Below are 23,912 nucleotides of genomic sequence, written 5' to 3'. Positions count from 1 at the left end.
TCATGTAATAAGTGTGCAGCTTGGTGGATTTCGCAAAGAGTTGGACATGACTGAGCGACTGAATGAATGAAATAAAATACCCACGTAGGGTTTCCCTGGTGGCTCAGTGGTAAAGAACCTGCCTTCCAATGCAGGAGACGAGGGTTCAATGCCTGGATAGGGAAGATCCCCTGGAGGAGGAAATAGCAACCCACAGAAATCCCGTGGACAGAGGATCCTGGCAGGCTATACACCAGCAGGGTTGTGAAAGAGTCAGATACAACTTAGTGACTAAACAACCATCACCACCAGGTGACTACCATCCACAACAAGATATTAAACTTTTCCATCACTCTTAACATCTGCCGAGTGTCTCTTCCTGGTCAGTAACCTGGTCCTCACCCAGAAGGGCTCTTTCAGGAGGTTCCCTGGTGGCTCAGATGGTAAAAAATCTGCCTGCAATGCAGGAGACCTGAGCTCGATCCCTGGGTCAGAAAGATTCTCTAGAGAAAGGGAATGGCTTCCTGCTCCAGTGATTTTACCTGGAAAATTCCATGGACAGAGGAGTCTGGTGGGCTGTAGTCTATGGAGTCGCAAAGAATCAGATATGACTGAATGACTAACAGTTTAGCTTTCTGCTGACTTTGGGCCTTTCTGTCCCCTTTTTGCCCGTTCGTGACCAAAGTTAATTGCTGCTGATACCCTAGTGCTTGCTGGGTTAGAATAGTATTATTGGTACACTAAACTTCTGTAGTTTCTATAGTGCTGAACCAGGGAAAAGCCCTGTCTGCCTTCAGAATCTTCTCGTGGGCTTTCAGTAGTATGGATGGTGTTCATTATTAGTTAGCTGGTAATTTGAATTGTAATTTTATCTTCTCTCTCCAGTTGTTTCTCAGTGTACATGCCACCAGCTCAGAGTAGCTTGTTAAGATATTAGTGTCTGCAAATTCATTTGTACCAATCAATCAATGTCATGAGCTTGCGGATGGTAGTGGGGGCCTCCAGGTAGAGAGATGTGGGCCAGAAGAATCTGGAAAGTTTGCCGTTCTTCTGGGTGTCTCTTGACTTCACCTGGTTACTCAGGAAGACTAAGGAGGAAGGGGCAAGGTTAAAAGCAGAGATCGAGACAGCTGCCTAGCCACTTATCTCTTTGGGACATCAGAATTTCTTCAGGTTTATGAAAATGGAACCAAAATGGGAATCCCTATTATGTTTGTCCCAGGTGGCTCACTGGTGAAGAACCCTCCTGCAATGCAGGAGATATCAGTTCAATCCCTGAGTCAGGAAGATCCCCTGGAGGAGGAAATGGCAACCCACTGCCGTATTCAAGAGCCTGAGTGAGAAGTCCCGTGGACAGAGGAGCCTAGTGTGCTGCCGTCCAAGGGGTCGCGAAGAGTTGGACAATACTGAGCGTGAGCACACACGCACCCATTATGTTTGTGCCTTTTAAAGTATCACAGTTCCCAGTCTTAACAGAACTGCATTATTTTTTTAATTTTTTAAACATGTGATTACACATGATAGGGGATTCAAAGATGAAAAAGATGCGGTTTCTTACTGTTTGATTCTCAGACTGGAGAGTCATGTATTTTGCCAAATCAGTGTCTAGATGACCTTTCCAGTCTGAATTGGACACAGAAAGTCATCCCTGCCTCTGGAGTTCTGAGGGGAGGCTGGCATATTTTTTAAGATATACTTTACATAGCAGGTAACACTTAATTTGAATCTTGAAAGAGAATGAGTAGAAGTTTTCCAGGTAAAATTACATCTCGAACTTTCCTGATTCTGGTTGTTCTGAATTGATACCCTCACATCATACATTGTTATTATGGTTAATATTGTGATAAAGGCCCAATTATGTTTCAAGGATTAGTGGAATTGAGTCCATGCTTTCACTGCATTGCAGAATTTAAAGCAGTAATTAATGTAGGACTATTATTATAGCATTACACTTGTTTTAAAGATGACATCATACTTCTTTACATTTTGGATTAGAATTACAAAATGAATTGGGGGAAAAAAAAGATGAAGGTGCCATAGAATTGAAGCTTCACCGGTTCCAGTCATTGATGGTGGGCGTTCTAACATGAGAAGAGTTCCTGCCTGTTGAGCGTCTAACATGGGCTGGTCACTGGGCTTTGTTTGTCACATGTGCGTTTCATAGCAGCCTTAAGAACTGGATACTATTAAGTTTAATGCTACTTAACAGATACTGAAAGCTGAGACATATGCAAAGTTCCCTGTATTGGTTTTCTAGGGTTACTTTAACAAAGTATGGGAAGTGGGTGAGCTTTAAAGATAGAGATTTGCTGTTTCTCACTTCTGGAAGCTAAAAGTTTGAGATCAAGGTGTCAGCAGGGTTGGTTCCTTCTGAGCATTTTGAAAGAGAATCCGGTCTGTAGTTCCCTGTTGGCTTCTGCCGACTTGCTGGCCATGTGTGGTATTCTGTGACTTACAAATGCATTACCCCTCTTCCCCTTCACAAGGCATGCTCCCTGTGTGTGTCTTCATGTCCAGATATTTTCCTTTTTATTAGGACACAGTCATACTGGTTTGGAACCCATCCTCATGACTGCATCTTCCCTTGTTTGTGGGCAAAGACCCGTTTTCCAAATAAGGTAACATTCACAGGTAGGATTTAGCATTACAGCATCATTTTTTTAAAGACTGTTATTTACTTGTTCAATGGCTGTGCTGGGTCATTGCAGCACACGGGCTTTCTCCAGTTGCGGCAAGCAGATGATACTCTCTAGTTTTTCGCAGGCTTCTCATTGCAGTGGTGTCTCTCGTTGAGGACTGTGTGTCAGTACTTGTGGTGCATGGGCTTAGTTGCTCTGCGGCATGTGGGATCATGAAACAGTTCCAACATGGAGTCAGAATTGGCTCTTCCTTGCGACAATCTTTGTTCCCTGGCCAGGGATCAAACCCATGTCCCCTGCATTGGAAGGCAGATTCGTAACCACTGGACCCCCAGGGAAGTCCCCACAACATCTTTTCAGCCCATAGCTTTACATGAGTTCACCCAGGTAGAGTGCAGTAGAGACAGTAATCCACCTCGAGTTCACATCAGCTGTGCAGCCCGAGGCTCTGACTGCCTCGTCATCATGCATTAGCCCCAGTGTTTGTACCCAAGAGCATCATGTGCTTCTTAACTCGGCAGTCAGTAGGCAAACAGCATGATGTGAACATCTTGTCCAGACATGACTGATTTGGGAATAGCCAGGGGAAGAAATGTTAGTCCAGTCATCTTGAAATTGGAAATTTTTGATCCATCTTCTATGTATGAGGAGCCTCTGAGCCATTGTCCACTGAGTCTGAATAGAACAGAGAAAGTCAGCCTTATCTTACCGGACATTGTGGGCTGGATAATTCTCTTTCGCCTCATGTGCATTGTGAAGTGCATTCTAAGCCTCTACCTGGGCTTCCCAGGTCATGCAGTGGTGAGGAATCCACCTGCAGTACAGGAGATTCAGGTTCAGTCCCTAGGTTGTAAGATCTTTGGAGGAAGGAGATGGCAAATTGCTCCAGTATTCTGCCTAGGAAATCCCATGGACATTGGAGGCTGGTGGGGCATCGTCCAAGGGATTGCAAAGAGTTGAACACAGCTTAGTGACTCAGCAACAACGCAAGCCTGCACCTATGACAGGTCAGTAGCACCCGAGCCACAGTGTGTCAGTCTGAAATATCTGCAGACATTGCCAAGTGTCCCCGGGAGAGCAGCATCACCCCTATTTGAGAATCAGTGGTCTACAAAGAGAGGAGTAGCATTATGGATAAATGACGCTGGCCTGGCACTTGCTGTGTCGTGCCTAGACTTCATCTTTATTTAAAGTGGTCGCTGGTGGAGAGCGTAGGGAAGCCAGCTGTTTTTGCTCAATTTACTCAATGGTCTGTGCTGTCCATGGACATGAGAAGGAAGACGACAGGCAGGATGGAGAGTTGAAGACCCAGTGCACATTGAACATGCTCACTGAACAATATGATGATTTTTCAAGCAAGCAGGTCATTTTGGAATAAATTTAAGATTAAAAAATAAGGGTCTTTCCTCTGAACACAAGGGGTTATCCACATTTTTAGAAAAATGCAAATGATTCTGATGGCAGGCCTGAAGTTAATGTTTTTTCCTTACTATTTTGGGAGATATTTGCAATTAAGATCAGGGTTTTGATGGGCCTTCTGTCTTAGAGGGAGGGATAGTAAACCCTGGTCATACCTACAAGACAGTTTGTGAGTTTTTTTCTGCATATTTATGGTAAGAAGCCACAGCTGTTCTCAGCTGAACACAGGAGTGTTCTTTGGAAATTCTGACTTAAGGTTCATCTCTTCCTTCACCCTCCCATTTCCTCTGTTTTCTCCTGTTCAAGAAGATGGAGAGGCTTCTCGGGTGGCTCAGCGGTAAGGAGTCTGCCTGCTAGTGCGGGAGGCATGGATTCGTTCTCTGATGTGGGAAGATCCCACATGCCCCACGTGGGGCAAATAAGCCCACGTGCCACAGCTATGGAGCCTGTGCCCTAGAGCCCAGACGCTGCGACTGCTGAAGCCTGCGTGCCCTAGAACACATGGTCTTCAACAAGAGAAGCCACTGCGGTGAAGCCTGCAGACTGGAACGAGAGAGTAGCCCCTGCTCACTGCAACTAGAGAAGGTCCCGCACAGCAGCAAAGACCCAGCATAGCCAATAAATAAATAAAATTATTTTTTAAAAGAAGAGGAAGATGGAGAACTATAACTCTTCTTTTAGGAGAAATGCTTCTTTGTGGGTTGCTTTGCCAGGGTACCCAGAGAACCCTGTTTCCCAAGATGTGTTGGGGTATCTACACCCCAGGGTGTTGCCAGGCCCCCACATCTATCGGTGTGTTTTCTCTCGTCCCCCAACTGTTAACATGGTTGTGTACACTGGTAACAGTTCACAAAACTGGAAAAGGAGCTCAGAGCTTCACTGCCAGGAAAGCCAATTCACAAAGATAACTGTGCCAGAGCAGGGCCCAAAGAGGTTCACAGCTCCGAGAGCCCCCAGTGCTGATGGCCTGGAAGCCCAGTAGAATGGCTCTATAGAAGGCAGAAATGCATCTGCTGTGCAGTTAATGTTCCAAAAAGGTAATGCCCAAGAGCTCCAGATGGGTGTTTACATGCTGTTTAAGACTCAGAAAATTCAGAGAGCTGTATGTTCTACACCATCCTGTGCTCGCAGACTGAGAACAAAAAACGGTATTTCCATGCAGCACAAATAGACAATCATGGGGAGGAATCCGTGGGTAGGAATCATTGAGCCAGCATGTTAAAAATACTTGAGGTGTAGGTGTTTGAAGAAATAACAGAGCCCGATATTCCAACCTTTAGACAAGGACATGTGCTGTATTAAGGTGGAATACAGTGGGCTTCCCACGTGGCGCAGGGGTAAAGAATCCCCCTGCCATTGTAGGTTCGATCCATGTGCTCAGAAGATCCCATGGAGACGGAAATGGCAACCCACTCCAGTATTCTTGCCTGGAGAATCTTCTGGACAGAGGAGCCTGGTGGGAGGTAGTCCATAGGGGTTGCAAAAGTGTCAGACATGACTTACTGACTAAACAACGGTGCTGTGAGTAAAAATATACCCGTCTACCAGTGACCCCTTTAAATATAAAAATGCATGTGTGAATGTATTTCCCTGAGCATGCAAATCCCTATGGACCCAGCCTTTAGAAACAGGATGGAAGATTCTGTTTACCTAGCCATGTTTCTTTAATGTGGGGTGTCTGGTACAACTCCATCCCTAACCTCTACTTAGGAACTGTGGTAGCAAGCTAAGTTACCTTACAGTGAAGAGACCTTGATGACCGATGACATTTGGATGGATGTTCAGTTTATTTGGGTCTGTTCTTGAATTCCGAATCCTACCCCTCTCCCCGATTTTGTTAGTGTCCAGAGTCCTCTGACCGCCGCTGGTTCTTGTTCTTGGCTTATGTGTGTGGCCCTGGGTAGTTTCTGTACCAAGTAGGTGAAGACTGGGCTTGTGCTGGGCTGCAGTGCATGCCTAGCTGCTGATGGTTAGCATGACTCTACTAGGCAGTAAGGACCAGGGTGGATTCAGGGTGCTCAGAGCATCTCACAGATTGGACAGAACTTGAATTGGAAGCAAAGCAGTTGTTGAGACAAAGTACATCCGTGCTCCCTGAAGAAAGAAAATAGAGCCCTGGTGATCAGAGCTGATTCAAGTTGAGATCTTCCAGTGAGGCTTTTTGCTGTTGGGTGTGCTCTGTGCTGTGCCCGTGAGTGGTCATCACACCAGGAAGAGTCAAGGGCTGCAGAGTAGAACCGCCTTTGATGGGCTGAAGTGAATAGTCCTCCAGCATCTGATGGGTCCCATGGGGCACATCCCAGGTGTCTGATCTGTTGGGGAGCAGCAAGGCTGGGTTCCCAACTGCTCACCAGCTGTTCCTGGAAGCAGTTTCTACACTTTTCTGCGTCTCCCCTTTCCTGTCTCTAAAATGAGGACAGCAGCAGCACCTCCCTGTTGGATTTGTCATGACAGAAAAAGTTCCCCAGTTTTTGTAAAGCGCATGGCCCAGTGGCTGTTTCATAAGTGCAGCACACAAAAGTATGGATGATGACTCTGAGATGTGGAGTGTCTCACATCCCTGTTTCTTAGGACTTCCCCCCCATCTACCTCCTAGCAATCATCTTGAAAATAACTCAAAAGGGTGCCTCTAAAGGCTCCAAACACTCTTACAAACCCCCATCATCCATAAAAAAAAAGCCAGGGAACGAGAACTCACTGATCTCCCAGCTGTCACCCTTGTAAGAATGTGGACTGAAGCCTGGTGGCAAAGAGAGGACTTGCTTTAAAGCATCATAGAATCTCTTGTTTAAAATGAGCTGAAAAGCCATCTGGTTAGAAGAATGAATTTCTCTCTGCTAGTGGATGTCAGGAGATGGTTACTCTTGTTTGAGGGTAGTGACCAGATGGAAACACATGGGGCTTCTTGGGTCCAGAAGTGTTGCATGAGTGCTCACTCTGAAACTTCACCAAGGTTACTTACAAGTGCATTTACTCTGGGCAATGTTCTGTATGAATGTCAATACTTGTTAAAATTTGATGCATCTTGTCCTCTCTCTGTTGTTTGATTCTTGTTTAAGTCTTTGTTGTTGCTGTTTTTTGTTTACTAAATACTTACAAAAGAAAGTTTTCTCTTTGAAATGATCTTTAAGCAGTACTGAACATATGAAGTAAAAATGGAATCCATTCTGTCATCCCCATCTCTGCATTTTTAGTTCTCAGAGGTAACCATAGTTGTGCTTCTTATAGATTGTTCCAGTGTTTTCTTCTTCCTCACTGTTGGTATTTCTGTGTTTTTTCCCTTTACTTGAACAATCAGATGATTTTATACATAGTGTTCCGTAACTTCAGTGTTTGACTTAATGGTAAATCCATGGGCATCTTTGCATGTCAGATATAGAATGAGCATCATTCTTTTTAAGAGCTGCATAATATTCCACAGTTTGCTCCCAATTTATTGAGTCCTTTTCTCATGGGTTGACAATGAATGTATCTACATTTTTTAATAGAAGTATAGTTGCTTTACAGGGTTGTGTTTCTGCTATTCAGTGAAGGGAATCGGCTGTATGTACACATGCATCTGCTCCCTTTTGGACCTTCCTCCCTCCCCACCACTCTAGGTCATCGCCGGGCTGAGCTGCCTGTGCTGCAGAGCAGCTTCCCAGTGCCTACTGCACACACGATGGTGACTGTATGTCAGTGCTGACCTCACAGCTCGTCCTCCCTTCCCTTCTCCCCCGTGTCCAACGCCTGTTCTCTATTCCTGCCCTGCAGACATGCTCATCTGTACCATCTTGCTAAATTCCATCCATATGCATTAATATACAGTATTTGTTTTTCCCTCTCTTACTTTCTTTACCTTGTGTGACAGACTCTCAGTCCATCCACATCTCTATGAATGACCCAATTTCATTCTGTTTAAATTGAGTAATATTCTAGTTCAGTTCAGTCACTCATTCATGTCTCACTCTTTGCGACCCCATGAATTGCAGCACACCAGGCCTCCCTGTCCGTCACTAACTCCTGGAGTTCACCCAAACTCATGTCCATCGAGTCGGTGATGCCATCCAGCCATCTCATCCTCTGTCGTCCCCTTCTCCTCCTGCCCCCAACCCATCCCAGCATCAGAGTCTTTTCCGATGAGTCAACTCTTTGCAGGAGGTGGTCAAAGTACTGGAGTTTCAGCCTCAGCATCAGTCCTTCTAATGAACACCCAGGACTGATCTCCTTTAGGATGGACTAGTTGGATCTCCTTGCAGTCCAAGGGACTCTCAAGAGTCTTCTCCAACACCACAGTTCAAAAGCATCAATTCTTCGGCACTCAGCTTTCTTCACAGTCCAACTCTCACACCCATACATGACCACAGGAAAAACCGTAGCCTTGACTAGACGGACCTTTGTTGGCAAAGTAATCTCTCTGCTTTTGAATATGCTATCTAGGTTGGTCATAACTTTCCTTCCAAGAAGTAAGCATCTTTTAATTTCATGGCTGCAACCACCATCTGCAGTGATTTTGGAGCCCCCAAAAATAAAGTCTGACACTGTTTCCACTGTTTCCCATCTATTTCCCATGAAGTGATGGAACCAGATGCCATGATCTTCGTCTTCTGAATATTGAGCTTTAAGCCAACTTTTTCACTCTCCTCTTTCAAGAGGCTTTTTAGTTCCTCTTCACTTTCTGCCATAAGGGTGGTATCATCTGCATATCTGAGGTTATTGATATTTCTCCCAGCAGTCTGGATTCCAGCTTGTGCTTCTTCCAGCCCAGCATTTCTCATGATGTACTCTGCATATAAGTTACATAAGCAGGGTGACAATATACAGCCTTGACATATTCCTTTTCCTATTTGAAACCAGTCTGTTGTTCCATATCCAGTCCTAACTGTTGCTTCCTGACCTGCATATAAGTTTCTCAAGAGGCAGGTCAGGTGGTCTGTATTCCCATCTCTTTCAGAATTTTCCACAGTTTATTGTGATCCACACAGTCAAAGGCTTTGGCATAGTTAATGAAGCAGAAATAGATGGTTTTCTGGAACTCTCTTCCTTTTCCATGATCCAGCAGATTGTTGGCAATTTGATGTCTGGTTTCTCTGCCTTTTCTAAAACCAGCTTGAACATCTGGAAGTTCATGATTCACGTATTGCTGAAGCCTGGCTTGGAGAATTTTGAGCATTACTTTACTAGCGCGTGCTGCTGCTGCTGCTAAGTCACTTCAGTTGTGTCCGATTCTGTGTGACCCCATAGACGGCAGCCCACCAGGCTCCCCCAACTGTCCCTGGGATTCTCCAGGCAAGAACACTGGAGTGGGTTGCCATTCCTTCTCCAGTGTATGAAAGTGAAAAGTGAAAGGGAAGTCACTCAGTCATGTCTGACTCTTCGCAACCCCATGGACCGCAGCCTACCAGGCTCCTCTGTCCATGGGATTTTCCAGGCAAGAGTACTGGAGTGGGGTGCCATCGCCTTCTCTGACTAGTGTGTGAGATGAGTGCAATTGTGCGGTAGTTTGAGCATCCTTTGGCATTGCCTTTCTTTGGGATTGGAATGAAAACTGACCTTTTCCAGTCCTGTGGCCACTGCTGAGTTTTCCAAATTTGGGGGCATATTGAGTGCAGCACTTTCAAGCATCGTCTTTTAGGATTTGAAATAGCTCAACTGGAATTCCATCACCTCCACTAGCTTTGTTCGTAGTGATGCTTTCTAAGGCCCACTTGACTTCACATTCCAGGATGTCTGGCTCTAGGTGAGTGATCACACCGTCGTGATTATCTTGGTCATGAAGATCTTTTTTGTACAGTTCTTCTATGTATTCTTGCCACCTCTTCTTAATATCTTCTGCTTCTGTTAGGTCTGTACCATTTCTGTCCTTTATCGAGCCCATCCTTGCATGAAATGTTCCCTTGGTATGTCTAATTTTCTTGACGAGATCTCTAGTCTTTCCCATTCTGTTGTTTTCCTCTATTTCTTTGCAGTGATTGCTGAGGAAGGCTTTCTTATCTCTCCTTGCTATTCTTTTGGAACTCTGCATTCAGATGCTTATATCTCTCCTTTTCTCCTTTGCTTTTCGCTTCTCTTCTTTTCACAGCTATTTGGCAGGCCTCCCCAGACAGCCATTTTGCTTTTTGCATTTCTTTTCCATGAGGATGGTCTTGATCTCTGTCTCCTGTACAATGTCACGAACCTCAGTCCATAGTTCATCAGGCACTCTATCTATCAGATCTAGTCCCTTAAATCTATTTCTCACTTCCACTGTATATATATGCCCCATATCTTCTTTATCTGTTCATTTGTCAGTGGGCATCTAGGTTACTTCCATGTCCTTGCTCGTATAAATAGTGCGGCAGTGACCACCGGGGTACATGTGTCTGTGTGAATTATGGTTTTCTCAGGGTATACGCCCAGTAGTGGGATTGCCAGGCCATATGACAGTCCCATTTTTAATTTTTTAAGAAACCTCCATACTGTTCTTCATAGCAGTTGTACCAATTTATATACCCACCAACAGTGCAAAGGGCTTCCCTTTTCACTACATCCTCTCCAGCATTCACTGCTTGTAGATTTTTTTGCTGATAATCATTCTTACTGGTGTGAGGTGAAACCTCATTGTAGTTTTGGTTTGCATTTCTTTAATAATGAATGGTGTTGAACATCTTTTCATGTTTTTGTTGGCCATCTTTACGTTGTCTTTGGAGAAATGTCTTATGTCTTATTTGCCACCCATTTTTTTGATTGCCTTGTTTGTTTTTTTGATGTTGAGCTGCATGAGCTGTTTGTATATTTTGGAGATACATATTTTTGTCCATCTCTGTCAATTGCTTTGTTTGCAGATATTTTTTTTCCATTCTGAGGGTTGTCTTTTCTTCTTGTTTATGGTTTCCTTTGCTGTGCAGAAGCTTTTCAATTTAATTGGGTCCCATTTGATTATTTTTGTTTTTATTTTCAGTACTGTAGGAGATGGGTCAAAAAAGATCTTCCTGTGTGTTATGTCAAAGAATGTTTTTCTTATGTTCCCCTCTAAGAGTTTTATAGTGTCCTATCCTAGCTTTAGGTCTTTGATCCAGTTTGAGTTTATTTTTGTGTATGGTATTAGGTAGTATTCTAATTTTTTTCTTTTACATGTAGCTGTCCAGTTTTCCGAGCACCAAGTATTTTGCTGTTATCAATCAGGCTTCGTGAACTCCATGAATCTCCCTAGTAACATACACAACACTGCTTGAATCCCAACTAAGACAGCCAATTTTTAGCTCCTTTTGATTTTAAAGTACCTTCTTCATTAAGATTTTGGGGTGGAATTCTGTGGGGAAGAGTCTCTTTGGTGGCTGAATCTCAGATGTGGAGATAATGAATAAAGCTTCCTGGATAGACTGCTGGGTGTGTTCACTGTTACATTATGTATTATAAATTCAAGACAAGTGAAACAAGCATTGAGGCATGGTTACACTTAATGTATACTGTCTCTGGATGTGTTCTGGTGTTAGCTCATCAGAGTGGGGCCTGAATGGAGCCAATCAATAACATGATTATTGACTGACACTATCTCCTGTAGACTCGTGGCTTCTTCAAGACATAGCTTTGATATTTTGTTGTTTTTGTCCCATCCTTTAAACTCTGTCTTTATTCCAAATTATGAACAGTTCCCTGCAGAGATGTAGCTATCAGAATCTCAAGATGTTCTCATTAATGGGGTTATTAACCCCCTTGCAAACCAGCAAGACATTCCCTGGCTTGGACTCAAAACCTGGAAAACATTGCCTGGCTTTTTCTTAATATTGAGGTAACTAGTTGACTGCCTGAACGTGCTAATTTCTTTTTTCCTTTACAATGCAGTACCTGGTAAAATGTCCGGATAGAGGAACCGATTGTTATTTGATAAAACAAGTTTCTTAGAATATTAATGTTAGCATCTAGTTGGCGATATATAGGTGTTCACAGTAATAGTCTTCGACTTTGCTCTTATGTTTGAAACTTCTTCATAAAAATATATTGGGAGGGGGAAGGAGTATGGAACAGAATGGGAAATGAGAAACTGTAATCAATAGAGGTCTTGGCTCTAAAATCATACAGTCATTGAACTTAGTAATAGCGAGCTGAACAGAGACATGTATTTTTTAAAAGGATTTTCATGTAATAATTATCATAGCCATAGTAATAATGAGGAAGAAGATATTAATATCATCCATAGGTTTTGTGGTATTTAATCCTAACATCAAACCTGTACACTTACCGTCAGTCATCAAACCTCTTTTTAAGTCATCATTGTTGAAATTAATAACATCGTATCAGCTGTTCATATTTAGAAACTGGGATCTAGAGAATATTAAGCGATTTGCCTCCGATTTTAACACAAGACGAGGCAGAGCTTGAACTGGAACTTAGATGTTCTAGTCATATGTGTGTTACTCCATCATATGTTTGCTCTGATTATAAGATTTTGAAATTCAAAATCATACTCTGGGGACTTCGCGGAAAGGAGGATCATTCAGCAAGAATATCATGAATGACGATCAAAGCCCTGTTGGTGGCAGAGCTCTGTCCTCATTACCACTGAGGCCTTCAACCATTTCCTAAAAGCTTCTCCCTAAATCACTGCTCTCAGGTTGTACTCAGTCCATCAGCAGAGCCAGTGCTTTGCCCAGCTTTGGGCAGCCTTGCTTTCCTCCTTAATTTGCTGGTGTTTTCCTGACCAAATACACAGTCTGTGAGCATTAGTACTTTGTGTTTACTAGGTGTGCACACTGTAATTTTATGGCCAGGTAGGTGGGAAACTATTAGTCTAAATAAATATACTTTTCAACAGAGCAGCTGTGTTAAGTGAATTGAATAGTCTTTGTAGGTCAGAAACAGTAGCTCTATCTTTTTTTCCCTCCCCCCCCCCCCCCCTTCCTCCTTTGGAGTGTTACTGAACTTGAATCGTGTTTCACTGCAGGCAGAAATAAATGAAGAGTGGATAGTGTCAGAGTGAAGTCAGGAATAGAGCAGGATCATAGCCTGTGTGACGCTGTGCTCTCTGTCGCTAGGAGCTGATGGATTCATTCCTTTGGAGCTCTTTGCTGATAACGCACATTTTCTGAGTTTGGTCCCCCAAATGAATCCATTAGCTTCACCTTCCCCCTCTGCAGTAGTGATGGGGATTTTGATTTTGTTCTTTTATTTTTCGATTTTTCCCTTTCCTTTCCCTCATTTGAAGGAACCCCTCCTCCCCCCGCAACACAGAGAAAGTATTATATAGAAACAGCAAGTATTTTAAACCATTGGAATAGAGCAAACTACCTTCCTTGGCCCCAAACCAATCCAAGTCCCCTCTCTAGAGAAAACCGCTGTTATTAGTTGGTGTTACTTTCCAGAGCCTTTTCTTTCCTTCCTTTTGTATATCTGTGCAGATGCTTTTTGTTATTGTTCAGTTGCTAAGTTGTGTCAGACTCTTTGTGACCCCGTGGACTACAGCACGCCAGGATTCCCTCGCCTTCACCATCTCCCAGAGCTTGCTCAAACTCACTTCCATTGAGTCAGTGATGCCATCCAACCATCTCATCTTCTGTTGTCCCCTTCTCCTCCTGCCTTCAATCTTTCCCTGCATCAGGGTCTTTTCCTGTGAGTCAGCTCCTCGCATCAAGTATCCAAAGTATTGGAGCTTCAGCATCAGTCCTTCCAGTGAATATTCAGGGTTGATTGCCTTTAGGATTCACTGATGCAGATAGATACACAACAAATATTTTGTTGTGGTTGTTTTTAAAAATCAAATGTGTATATACCCTGCATCTTGACTTTCTTCATTACTAATACATCTTCAAGAAGTTTAAATGTCAGTGCCTACTTGCGAATTTCTTTTCTCCACCCCATTGTTTATCTTATCAGTTCTTCTATTTATAATGCATGTGAATTTTTTTCCCCAGTGTATATGGGACAGATATTTGTACTTGTCTGTCTATCTTTGTATTTGCTACACTTCTGGCAAATCTTAAATTTTCTTAGTCAAGAGCCTCCTCAAATCATAAAAAAGGAAAATCATTAGAAAAAAATGAATTAAGATTCTCATTTTTACTGATTATCAGGAAAATTAAAAAATGAAAACAGGAATGTTCACCCAATGTGTAAAAAAATAAGGATCCACCAATCCAGTGTTACCAGTGGTTTAGGGAGATGGTATTCTTTTCCATTACTGCTAGAATATAAAAGATGTGTACCCTTTTCAGGGGAAAATTTGAACCACTTCTAGGGATCTGTCTTATAGAAAGGATTTTGTGCTCATAGAAGCATATTTACATATTTTTTATCAGTGATTTTTACCCTTTCTGGCTTGTAGAACCTGTGAAGATTTTGATGAAAGCCATTGACCACGTGGCAATCAGGACTGAAAATGTGGTAATAGGTATAACCATAAGAGTTTATCTGATGAAAAGAGGTAGACAGTGTCCGGTGCACACACATACAACCCTTGGCAGTATTCCGAGGGATGTGCAGAACCCCAGTTTATAGCTTCATAAATTGGTGCCCCCGCCACCAGTTATCTACCCAAAGCTGTTGTCTATAAGGGAGACTTAAAAATCAGAAAGAGTTTAAATAGAGCAAGGCAGTGCATGTCCTCCTATGCAAGAAATAACCGCCTTACATTTATTTATTCCACAGTCATTTAATGAGTAACTACTGCGTGCTTGGTCCTGGGGCCAGTACTGCCCAGTGGGAGAGGTCCCAACACATCGGACCTGGGAGAGTCCATTATAAGGACACCTCATGTCCTGTGCTCAGGCGCTCAGTCATGTCTGACTCTTTGTGGCCCCATGGACTGTAGCCTGCCAGGCTCCTCTTGTCCATGGGACTCTCCAGGCAAGAATACTGGAGTGGGTTACCATCCCCTCCTCCAGGGGATCTTCCCAGCCCAGCAATCAAACTCGGGACTCTTAAGTCTCCTGCATTGGCAGATGGATCCTTCACCACTAGCGCCACCCTTCACTAAAATTAAACAGAAGATCTGAGTCGCAGAGAGCTGTTTTAAGGAGCAGATGTTTTAGTTCGATTGACCCAGCTAATCTAAAAGAATGCCTCCTATGGAGATTTCCCTTAGAACATAAGAGGGTGAGGTTTTGATTTATAGAAGTCTAAAAAGCTTTGGAAAGCATTCATATTGTCTCGCATGTCCTTCCTCAGACATGTTTTGCATAAACCTGTTTCTTAGGGAGAGCTTAATTTGGCAACATTTAGCTGCAAAGGGCAAAATGCAGTTTTCTGGGTAAAAGTGCACAGCTTCTCTTTATGTAGAAGCTTTCTGGCAGACTTTTCGCTGGGAGAAAGGGAGGAAAACAACTAACTCTATACCTGTGTTAATGTTATTTACCTTGATTGCAAATTCATGGCGTCATCATTTCCCCAGAACCTATTGGGGGGTAGAAAGTACAATATCAGAAATGAGGACAGAACCGTAATGGGAATTCTGGGTGAGTCAGTAACAAATAAACTGTATTTCAGGTTTCTTGTATTTCAAAATGGGAGACGTATTGCCGATTCCTCGTTGGTTTTGAATGATTTATAACCTTTTATTTGTGGTTGAGTGTTGCAGTCTATGTTGTCATGGAAATTCTATTGAATTTATAGGTCCATTTATCCAAAATGATTTTCCAGACTTCATTTCATGGTGAATCATGTGGCTGTTATTCCCAAGTACAAAGCAATTTCTAAAAAGTTTCACATTACAAAGAGCACAAACACTGAGGTGGTTATTTTCCTGTTTTTGAAATACAAATGAGTTCCAGATGCACCTAGGGCTCCCCACCCCCTCCACTGTGTCCAGGGCGTTAAGCTCCACTGCATTTCAGAACCAGGCTTAGGTACAAAATAGAAAGCAAGGATAGGTTGTTTTAATAGAAAAGAAGGTTATTACAGTCACTGCAGTAAGTGAAAGAGGTCTTAAGTTACTGGTTTATGGGTAAGGGCAAGACCCTGGAAGCTTTGAGCCCCATTACATCAGACTTGTTCCTCCTCCCTGTAAGTTCAGTAGTAGGAAAGACAAAGAAAATCAAAGAGCTTTCCCATAGTCGTTGACTAGACTTCCTGTGGCAGAGGGTGTAGACATGATTTGTGCACATCAGCACCATTGACATTTTAGGCTAGATAATTAGTTGCTTTGGTGAGGGGTATCCTATGCATTGTAGGGTGTTTAGAAACTTCGCTGGCCTCTACCCAGTATATGCCAGCAGTAGCATCTGAACCCAAGTGACACCAACCACAGATGACATTGACAGATGTCCCCGGGGGTCCAGAAATCAGCCTGTTTGAGAATACTACCCTAGAAGCTTTGTACCAAGATCCTAGCAATAGCTAATAGGTCGTGTTCATGGCTTATGGGAATTCTGTCAGGATGATCTACCAAGAGGATTTTTAAAGTTTGGGCTCTGCGTTTGAATCCTGGCTTTATTTCTTCACAGAGAAGACATAATATCTCAGCCTGAATTTCCTTTTGTTAAAAATGGGGAGAATAATACTACTTTCCCTGGTGGCTCAGCTGGTAAAGAATCCACCTGCAATGTTGGAGACATGGGTTCTATCCCAGGGTTGGAAAGAACCCCTGGAGAAAGGAAAGGCTACCCAGTCCAGTATTCTGGCCTGGAGAATTCCATGGACTGTATGTATAGTCCATGGAGTTGCAAAGAGTCAGATATGACTGAGCAACTTTCACTCACTCACTCACCCTCCATATATGCCAAAGATTGAAGGGATGAATTCATGTCAAGTATTGTAAAGAGCTGGATACAATACGTTTAAGTAGCTCTCCGCTGCTGCCTCTTGGCTTCATTCTGCAGCGTCTCCCTCAAGAGGAAGGGTGGAAAGAAGCAGAGCTGGGCCCATGTCACTGTTATTTGGTCCTAGGCAGGTGTGATTCTGCACACACTTCCGGTCATCCACCCTAATTTGCTCTTTGAAGCAAATCAGTTCTCTGCGGCCATACCCTCCTGTTGAAATCAGCCTCTGTTGCATGGAATGGGTACAGAACAGGGAAACAACGTCACCCTGCTCCTTTATTATAGGAGGAGACTATATTTTGTTTATCCCAGTTGGAAAATTACAGCTATTTCACTAATTTTATTTCTTTTTCTTTCTTTAAAATGGACCACTTTTTTGAAATCTTTATTGAATTCATTACAGTATTACTTCTGTTTTATGTTTTTGTTTTTTTGGCCGCAAGGTTTGTGGGATCTTAGCTTCTGAACCAGGGATCAGTCCTGCACCCCCTGCATTGGAAGGTGAAGTCTTAACCACTGGAACCCCCAGGGAGGTCCCTAATTTTATTTCTGTATTATTGAAATATTTATATATAGAGAGAAATTCACAGATGATCAGTGTGCGGCTGAATGAATTTTCACGCTCTTGGAACCAGGCCCCAGATCAAGAAAAAGCACTTTCTCATCGACTTCTCCCCAGGACCCCTCTTCCCGTTACCATCCACCGGGTGTTGGCTTGTAACTGCAAGAGTTTTTCCTGATTTTGTACTTCATTGTAGCAGGATCACAGAGTATATCCTTTCTGTTAAAAGAAAAAAAAAAAATCGGGTTTATTTGTCTCAGCATGGTTTGCATTGGTGAGGTGCGTTCATATTCTTACGTGCCATTGTTGTGTGTTCTATTAGGTAGTCCATTATTGGCTGGCATCTGGGTAATGCCCAATTTGGGGTTATTGAAAACAACCCGTGCACTAACATATTTGGGTTTTTCCTTTTCCTTTTTCCCCCCATTAGCTAATTTTTAAAGACAAACGATTCATTAGGGGGCCTATTATATGTCAGCTATTGTAGGAAGCACTCTACTTACTTTATTTAATCCTCAGTGTAGCCCAGTGACTTGTTTCTGAGCCTCAGTTTCCTGCTAAGCTGCTAAGATTCGGAGAGGGTGACTAACATCATCTGGGTCACACAGCTAGAAAATGGGAGAGCTTCAACTTTCTGGAGTCCATGATAAGATCGGGACCAACTGTAGCCAGATGCTTAACCTCCCTCATTTGTGTCCAAACTTAACGCTGAACTTTTAAGAAATAGCTCAAGAATCACACGTAGTAAATCCTTCGCTGATGGAAGCAAGAGGCTGAGTTTTTCCCTACCAGGAAACAGCTGAAAAAGTTAAATGTTTATTTGACTAATCAGATGCAGAAATTAAAAAAAAAAAAACTAATAAAGACACAACGGCATAAACAAGTTAAACACAGGAGACTTTTGAAAGGGATTCCTTGATACCCAATTGCATAGGAGTCATGCCGCTACGGTACACGTGGGGTTCTTCTCCAAATATTTGGATTCCTGCTGTTCATAGTTGAAGATAATTCCATATAACAGGGCAGGGGGAAAAAGGGAAATAATTACGGATTGGTGCATTCCATGGTTAATGATATTTTATAAAGCAAATGCTTCAGAATGTTTATTTAAATGCTGCCTTGCCTGTAAGGATGTTGAATGCCATCTATTCTTTGGGTCAGGTTTCTTCTAAAAATATTCTTGGAATGAAGGCTGTGTGAAGCCCCCACACAGGTTTCTTTGCTACACCTTGTGGCATGACTCATTGGGATTGTTGGCTGCTCGGTGGAAACAATTTATTTTCACCTTAATTTGCATCTCTTTCCTGGTCTAAAGAAAAGTAATAAAGATACATAGTAATAAAAACTGAGGGCTGTGGAGTTTCTTCTTACTTTTTCCAAGCATGGGAGTAGTGTTTCTCTATGACAACCATCCCATGAGGGAAGTATTACCTCTGTTTGACAGAAGGGGACACTGAGCCTGAGAAACCTCAGGCGTCTTCTGTATACAAATCAGGACTGATTCTGTGGCCCATGTCGTCTGGTCTTCATTTTATATCACCCAGTCGTGTTGCCTGTCAGTTTCACGGATGTTTTTCTGTAGGTTGCAAGAGTGTGAACTGGGTTGTTAACAGGGCCTACATTCTCCAGGGGAGAACCTTGTTAGAAAGAGACGAATGAAGAGGATAAAGCTCAGAGCTCACAGAAACTCAGAAAGGAATGAAGTTACAGAGCAGTTTTATAAGGTGAAGCAGAGAGACATATAGATATGTCCGGATACATTTTGCTTAAGATTAGTAGTAACATTTAGGGTTGCATTAGTGAGAGTTCGCCAGAGAAGTGAGACCAATATGAGAGAGACAGACTGAGCTTTTAAAGAAGTGCTTGTGCCTCAGTTGTGGAGTTGGGCAAGTATGAAATATGCAGAGCAGGCTGGAAATTTCAGCCTTGATGAAGAGTTGTGTTGAAGAGCTGATGTTGCAGGCTGAAGAGTGAAGGCTGGAAACTCAGGCAGAATTTCTCTGTGGCATTCTGGAGGCAGAATTCCTACCTCTTCCTCCAGCTTTCAAATGATTGGATGTGGCTCCCACAGTATGGAGAGTCTGGTGATATAAACAGTAATCACATTTAAAACAATACCTTCAGCCCTGGGATTTCTTTGGAAGGAATGATGCTAAAGCTGAAACTCCAGTCCTTTGGCCACCTCATGCGAAGAGTTGACTCATTGGAAAAGACTCTGAGGCTGGGAGGGATTGAGGGCAGGAGGAGAAGGGGACGACAGAGGATGAGATGGCTGGATGGCATCACTGACTCGATGGACATGAGTCTGAGTGAACTCCGGGAGATGGTGATGGACAGGGAGGCCTGGCGTGCTGTGATTCATGGGGTTGCAAAGAGTCGGACACGACTGAGCGGCTGAACTGAACTGAGCTTCACAGCAACACGTGGACCAAACAAGTGGGCAGCATAGCCAGGGCAAAGTCGACACATTAAAATTAACCCTCACAGGGGATAAAAATAAAATCATGATGCTTTAAAAAAAGTAACTGGGAGTAAAGACTGTTGATTGATGCAAAAGAAAATACCTATATCATAGTTCTGAACTCAGAGTATTCTTTATAAAGTATACATAGTGGGTATTTATAATTTTTCTCCACACTTTAGGTGACTAGATTTTCTTTTGTTGGATCATTAAAATTTCAGGCTAGAGTTGCTTGGGTAGAAAACAGTTTGAAATGCCTTGCAGATTAAAGAGAAAGGAATGTTGCCGGTGTTTAGCAGAACCATACCTGGTTCCACTTAGTCATTTCATAAGGATTTGGGGTTATATCTGCACCTTCTTGAACATTTTCTCCAGCAATTTTAAGTCCATTCATTCTCTTAATATCCTTATCTCTCTTTGCTGCTCATCTCACTGTATAATTTATTCCTGGAAATAACAAGAACCTCAATGTAATGATTGTGACTTTATCATTTGACTGGCCTTGCTTCCAGTCATCCAGAGCCCCCACTCATTTTATTCATTCCACGAATGAGTTCATGGTATTCACAAAAACAGCACTGTTCAAGACAAAGTCTTTAACTAAGCAGGCAGCCTTCCTGCCCTCATCAGTCTTCCTGTCTGATGGCAGTGGCAGAATGAAGGGATTGTTGAATGCATGTGATCTGGCTCTTCAGTTGTTAAGGTACAGCATAATCTAAAAATAAAGTTAGAGTAAGAACTTGTTATCCTAAACTTGGTGACATCATTGTTTGCAAATCATCCAACAAGTAGAACCAGCAGATCATTAACTATGTTTGGATTTTTTCTTTGTCTTTACTACACATTTTTATCCTTGGGTGACATTTTTGTCCACTACTGTGTTCTCAACTGGCTGGCTACATGGTAGCCCCAAACATGATCAGAAAAATACATCTCACCTCTTCAGTCCTGTTATGTACTGCCTCCTCGGTGACTTTTAATTCTGCTGTTGCCCTTTTCATCACCATCTTTATCTCATTGTGTTTACGTCTCATGTGTTCTTTTCCTGAAGCTTTTCCTATGTGTTCTTCTGTTCTATTAAAGATGAACAACAGTATCCTGGAAGTGTCTAATGAATCTACCAGTATGTTGCCTGTCCTCTGGACTGTCTGCATGCCATTTCCTTAATTCATCATGAATTTTTCTTGGTTCATGTACGTGGGAGGGGTGCACATTGGAGAAATATGTGTTCTGAGAGGAAATTAAAATGTAGAGCTTTCTGAATCACCAAGGAAAGTTCTGTTGGGTTTCCCACTCTTGCATTGGGATCATTTCCTCTTGCTGTCATTACAACAGGGATGTGAGAGCTGATTTAAACAAACATTAGAAAATAGGAAGTCTAACTTCAGCAAAATCTCCCCCCCGACCTGGTCCATTCCCTGTATTATTTTATATTCATTTAATATATGCCTCCCATGACCCTGAACCATTTACTATCTTATGCTTTATTGTGGTACATTTACATATGACTCAACTTGAATCTAATGAGAAACTATGAAACTGACCCCATTTCTACTTAGTAACTGGCCTGCATCCTTCAAACTACCAAAAAAAGAAAAAGGCTGAGTAACTGTCCCAAATGAAAGTTGGGGGTCAGAGGGGTCATTATAAAGAGACGTGGCAACTGAATGCAGTTTGGTCCTCTATTAGATTCCTGGACCAAGATATAAATAATGATCTATAATGGACTTTATTTGGGCACTTGCCAAATGTTGAAAATGGACTGTGAATATGATTAATAGTATTATATCAAAGTAAAGCTTGCTAATTTTAATAATTTTACTGTGGATGTATAAAAGAATATTCTTATTCTTAGAAACAGTACACTTAAGTATGTATTGGTAAAGGGGCATATTTTCTCCTGCTTATTATTTAATGATTCAGGGGAGAGAGGAAACATGCAGATAAGGTAAAATATAAATAATTGGTGGTCCGGGCAAAGGCTATAGGGAACACTTAATAGATTTCTTTATTTTCCAGTTTCTCAGATCTTTTCTTCAGCTTCTGTTCACCATGTTTCTTCAGAGGGAGGATTTTTATGCAGTCAGCATCACTTCAGTTCACATGATTGGAAAGAACACCCTTTGGGGAAGGCTGAAGGAATGGTCCGAACACGGCGCTTGCAAACAGATGTACAGAATGGATGGGCTACTCAAAATGCTCAGTAGCTACCATGACCGTTCCCAAAATGTTTTTGTAAAATAAGTTTCCAGACTATGCGGGGATTTGTCTCGTCAACGGTAACAACAAAATAATTTAAAGTCCAATCCCTCAGCAAAAGTCCATCTACTTACTTTCACATTGAAGATATCTTTAAAAGTTAACAAAATTCAGTAGACTACAACTTGAGAAAGATATTGATGGCAAGGGAAATTGATATTTCAGACCTATGGCTGCTGTTCTCTTTATGAGACATTTTATTATCCTGATGGGTGGAGCCATGATTCAAAGACATTTTCTAAAAATGAATTTCCTCACCCAGTTGTAAATGAAAATACCCTTGAAGAGGTTTGAAAGTATTTTGTATCACACACTATTCAGGTGATGCATTAAACAATGCTGCCCCTGCTCCTGGACTGAAGAATAAGGAAACCTTGTGTGAATTTACTTCATCTGAGGGTCTAGGTTTTAAAAGGAAAGTGAAGTGTAATTTTCTGAATATACTTGTGCAGAGTTTCTTTCTTGGTTTAGTCTCATTGTCCCCAGAGCAATTCACCCAGTATTCAACTGTTTTAATCTGCACCTCATTGAACGCATTTTTCTCAGAGTAAATTCATGATGTCTGTAGCTGTCCAGACATAAAGGTAACACATTTGTAAGTGGGTGGTGGTAGCGTCAATGGAAATTCACAGTCTAAGGAGAACAATTCTGCATAAGAAAGAATAATCTCCAAAAGAATCTACCATCCTCCAGTTTACTTGGGTGTCTGACTTTTCCTAGAAAGTGTCCTGATTTGGGCTCCCTGATCACACCCTTCAGGGGGAAAAAATGTCAGCTTGTTCATAACGTGTGGGTGAATTTGGTCACCCGGACTCTTCGTGTTTGACCTGTATTTCAGCTAGTCTGTCTGACTTCCCTTTTCCCACTGGGTAGTTACCATTTAACATCAAGTCTCCATATTCCATCTGGGGTGTGGTTGTTCAGAAAATAGCATCATGTCATTTGGGAAAGTGGAAAAATAAAGGTCGTAGACGAGAACCAATGATAGCAGGATTCTTGATTTTCTGTGAGGAGGAGGAGTGATTCAAGAAGATTCAGTGGAATTATACTGCAGTTAGAAACCTGAAGATGCCTGCCCGGTGTTACTGTGATGGTGATGGGCTTTGTGGACTTGTAAGGTCCAGGCATAGTGCACACACTGGGTACCACACTGACATGTTTAATCCCCACACTCCTCTTACCAAGGGTAAGAATGTGATTCTATACGTAAGGAATGATGTTTAGAAATTAGCTTACTTGCCTGAGATCTCACATGCAAGTAAATGAGGAAGCTGGAGTTAGGGGCCCAGATCTTTTATTCTTATCTCATATGTAGTCTCTCAAGAACACTCTGTGATCTGTTTTTGTTCTCTGAATTGTATTAGATATCAAGGAATGTTCAGGCATTCAAATTGTGTAATGATTTTAAGTTGATTTGCCGTAAAGGATGAGAAGCCCTTGCCAAACGTCAGAGAAGGTATTCAAGGTTGGGATGAGATTACCTGGATTTTGCACTCAACAGTGTTTTTGTCTTAAACAAGTGAGCATCAAGTTTATGAAGCACTTTCTTCATGTGTAACTGAGTGTAGTCCTTTCTGATCAGCCTTCACAGGGATTGTTAGATGGATTAAGTGAGATCAGGAAGGGGATGCCTTTTTGCAAACTGTGAAATCCAGAGTATTATTATCATCATTACCATTGAATTTTTGTGGATTGACTAAAATAGCCCCTATTGGCTATTTCTTAAAGCTGAGAGCCCCTATCAAATTCTTATCATTAAAATGATACTTGTCTATAAAGACGTGTCCATTTAAGCCTTTAAAATTTTAACTTGCGGACTGAATCTCACAGCTTTGGTTTTCTACCTTTGCATGTTTTAACTCCTTTAAAATCTGGCTTCTTAG

General features: G+C 42.2%; 1 protein-coding gene across 4 annotated transcripts in view; it reads left to right on the top strand.

Annotated features, from left to right (window-relative positions):
• Positions 1–23,912, top strand: part of PTPRG (protein tyrosine phosphatase receptor type G) — a 774,731-nt gene that overhangs the window by 512,461 nt on the left and 238,358 nt on the right. The window lies entirely within an intron of this gene.

The sequence above is a fragment of the Ovis aries genome, chromosome 19 (genome assembly GCF_016772045.2).
Source record: "Ovis aries strain OAR_USU_Benz2616 breed Rambouillet chromosome 19, ARS-UI_Ramb_v3.0, whole genome shotgun sequence".
Classification (NCBI taxonomy): domain Eukaryota; kingdom Metazoa; phylum Chordata; class Mammalia; order Artiodactyla; family Bovidae; genus Ovis; species Ovis aries.
Note: the sequence above shows the minus strand (reverse complement) of the source record. Positions and strands in the feature narration are given on the sequence as shown.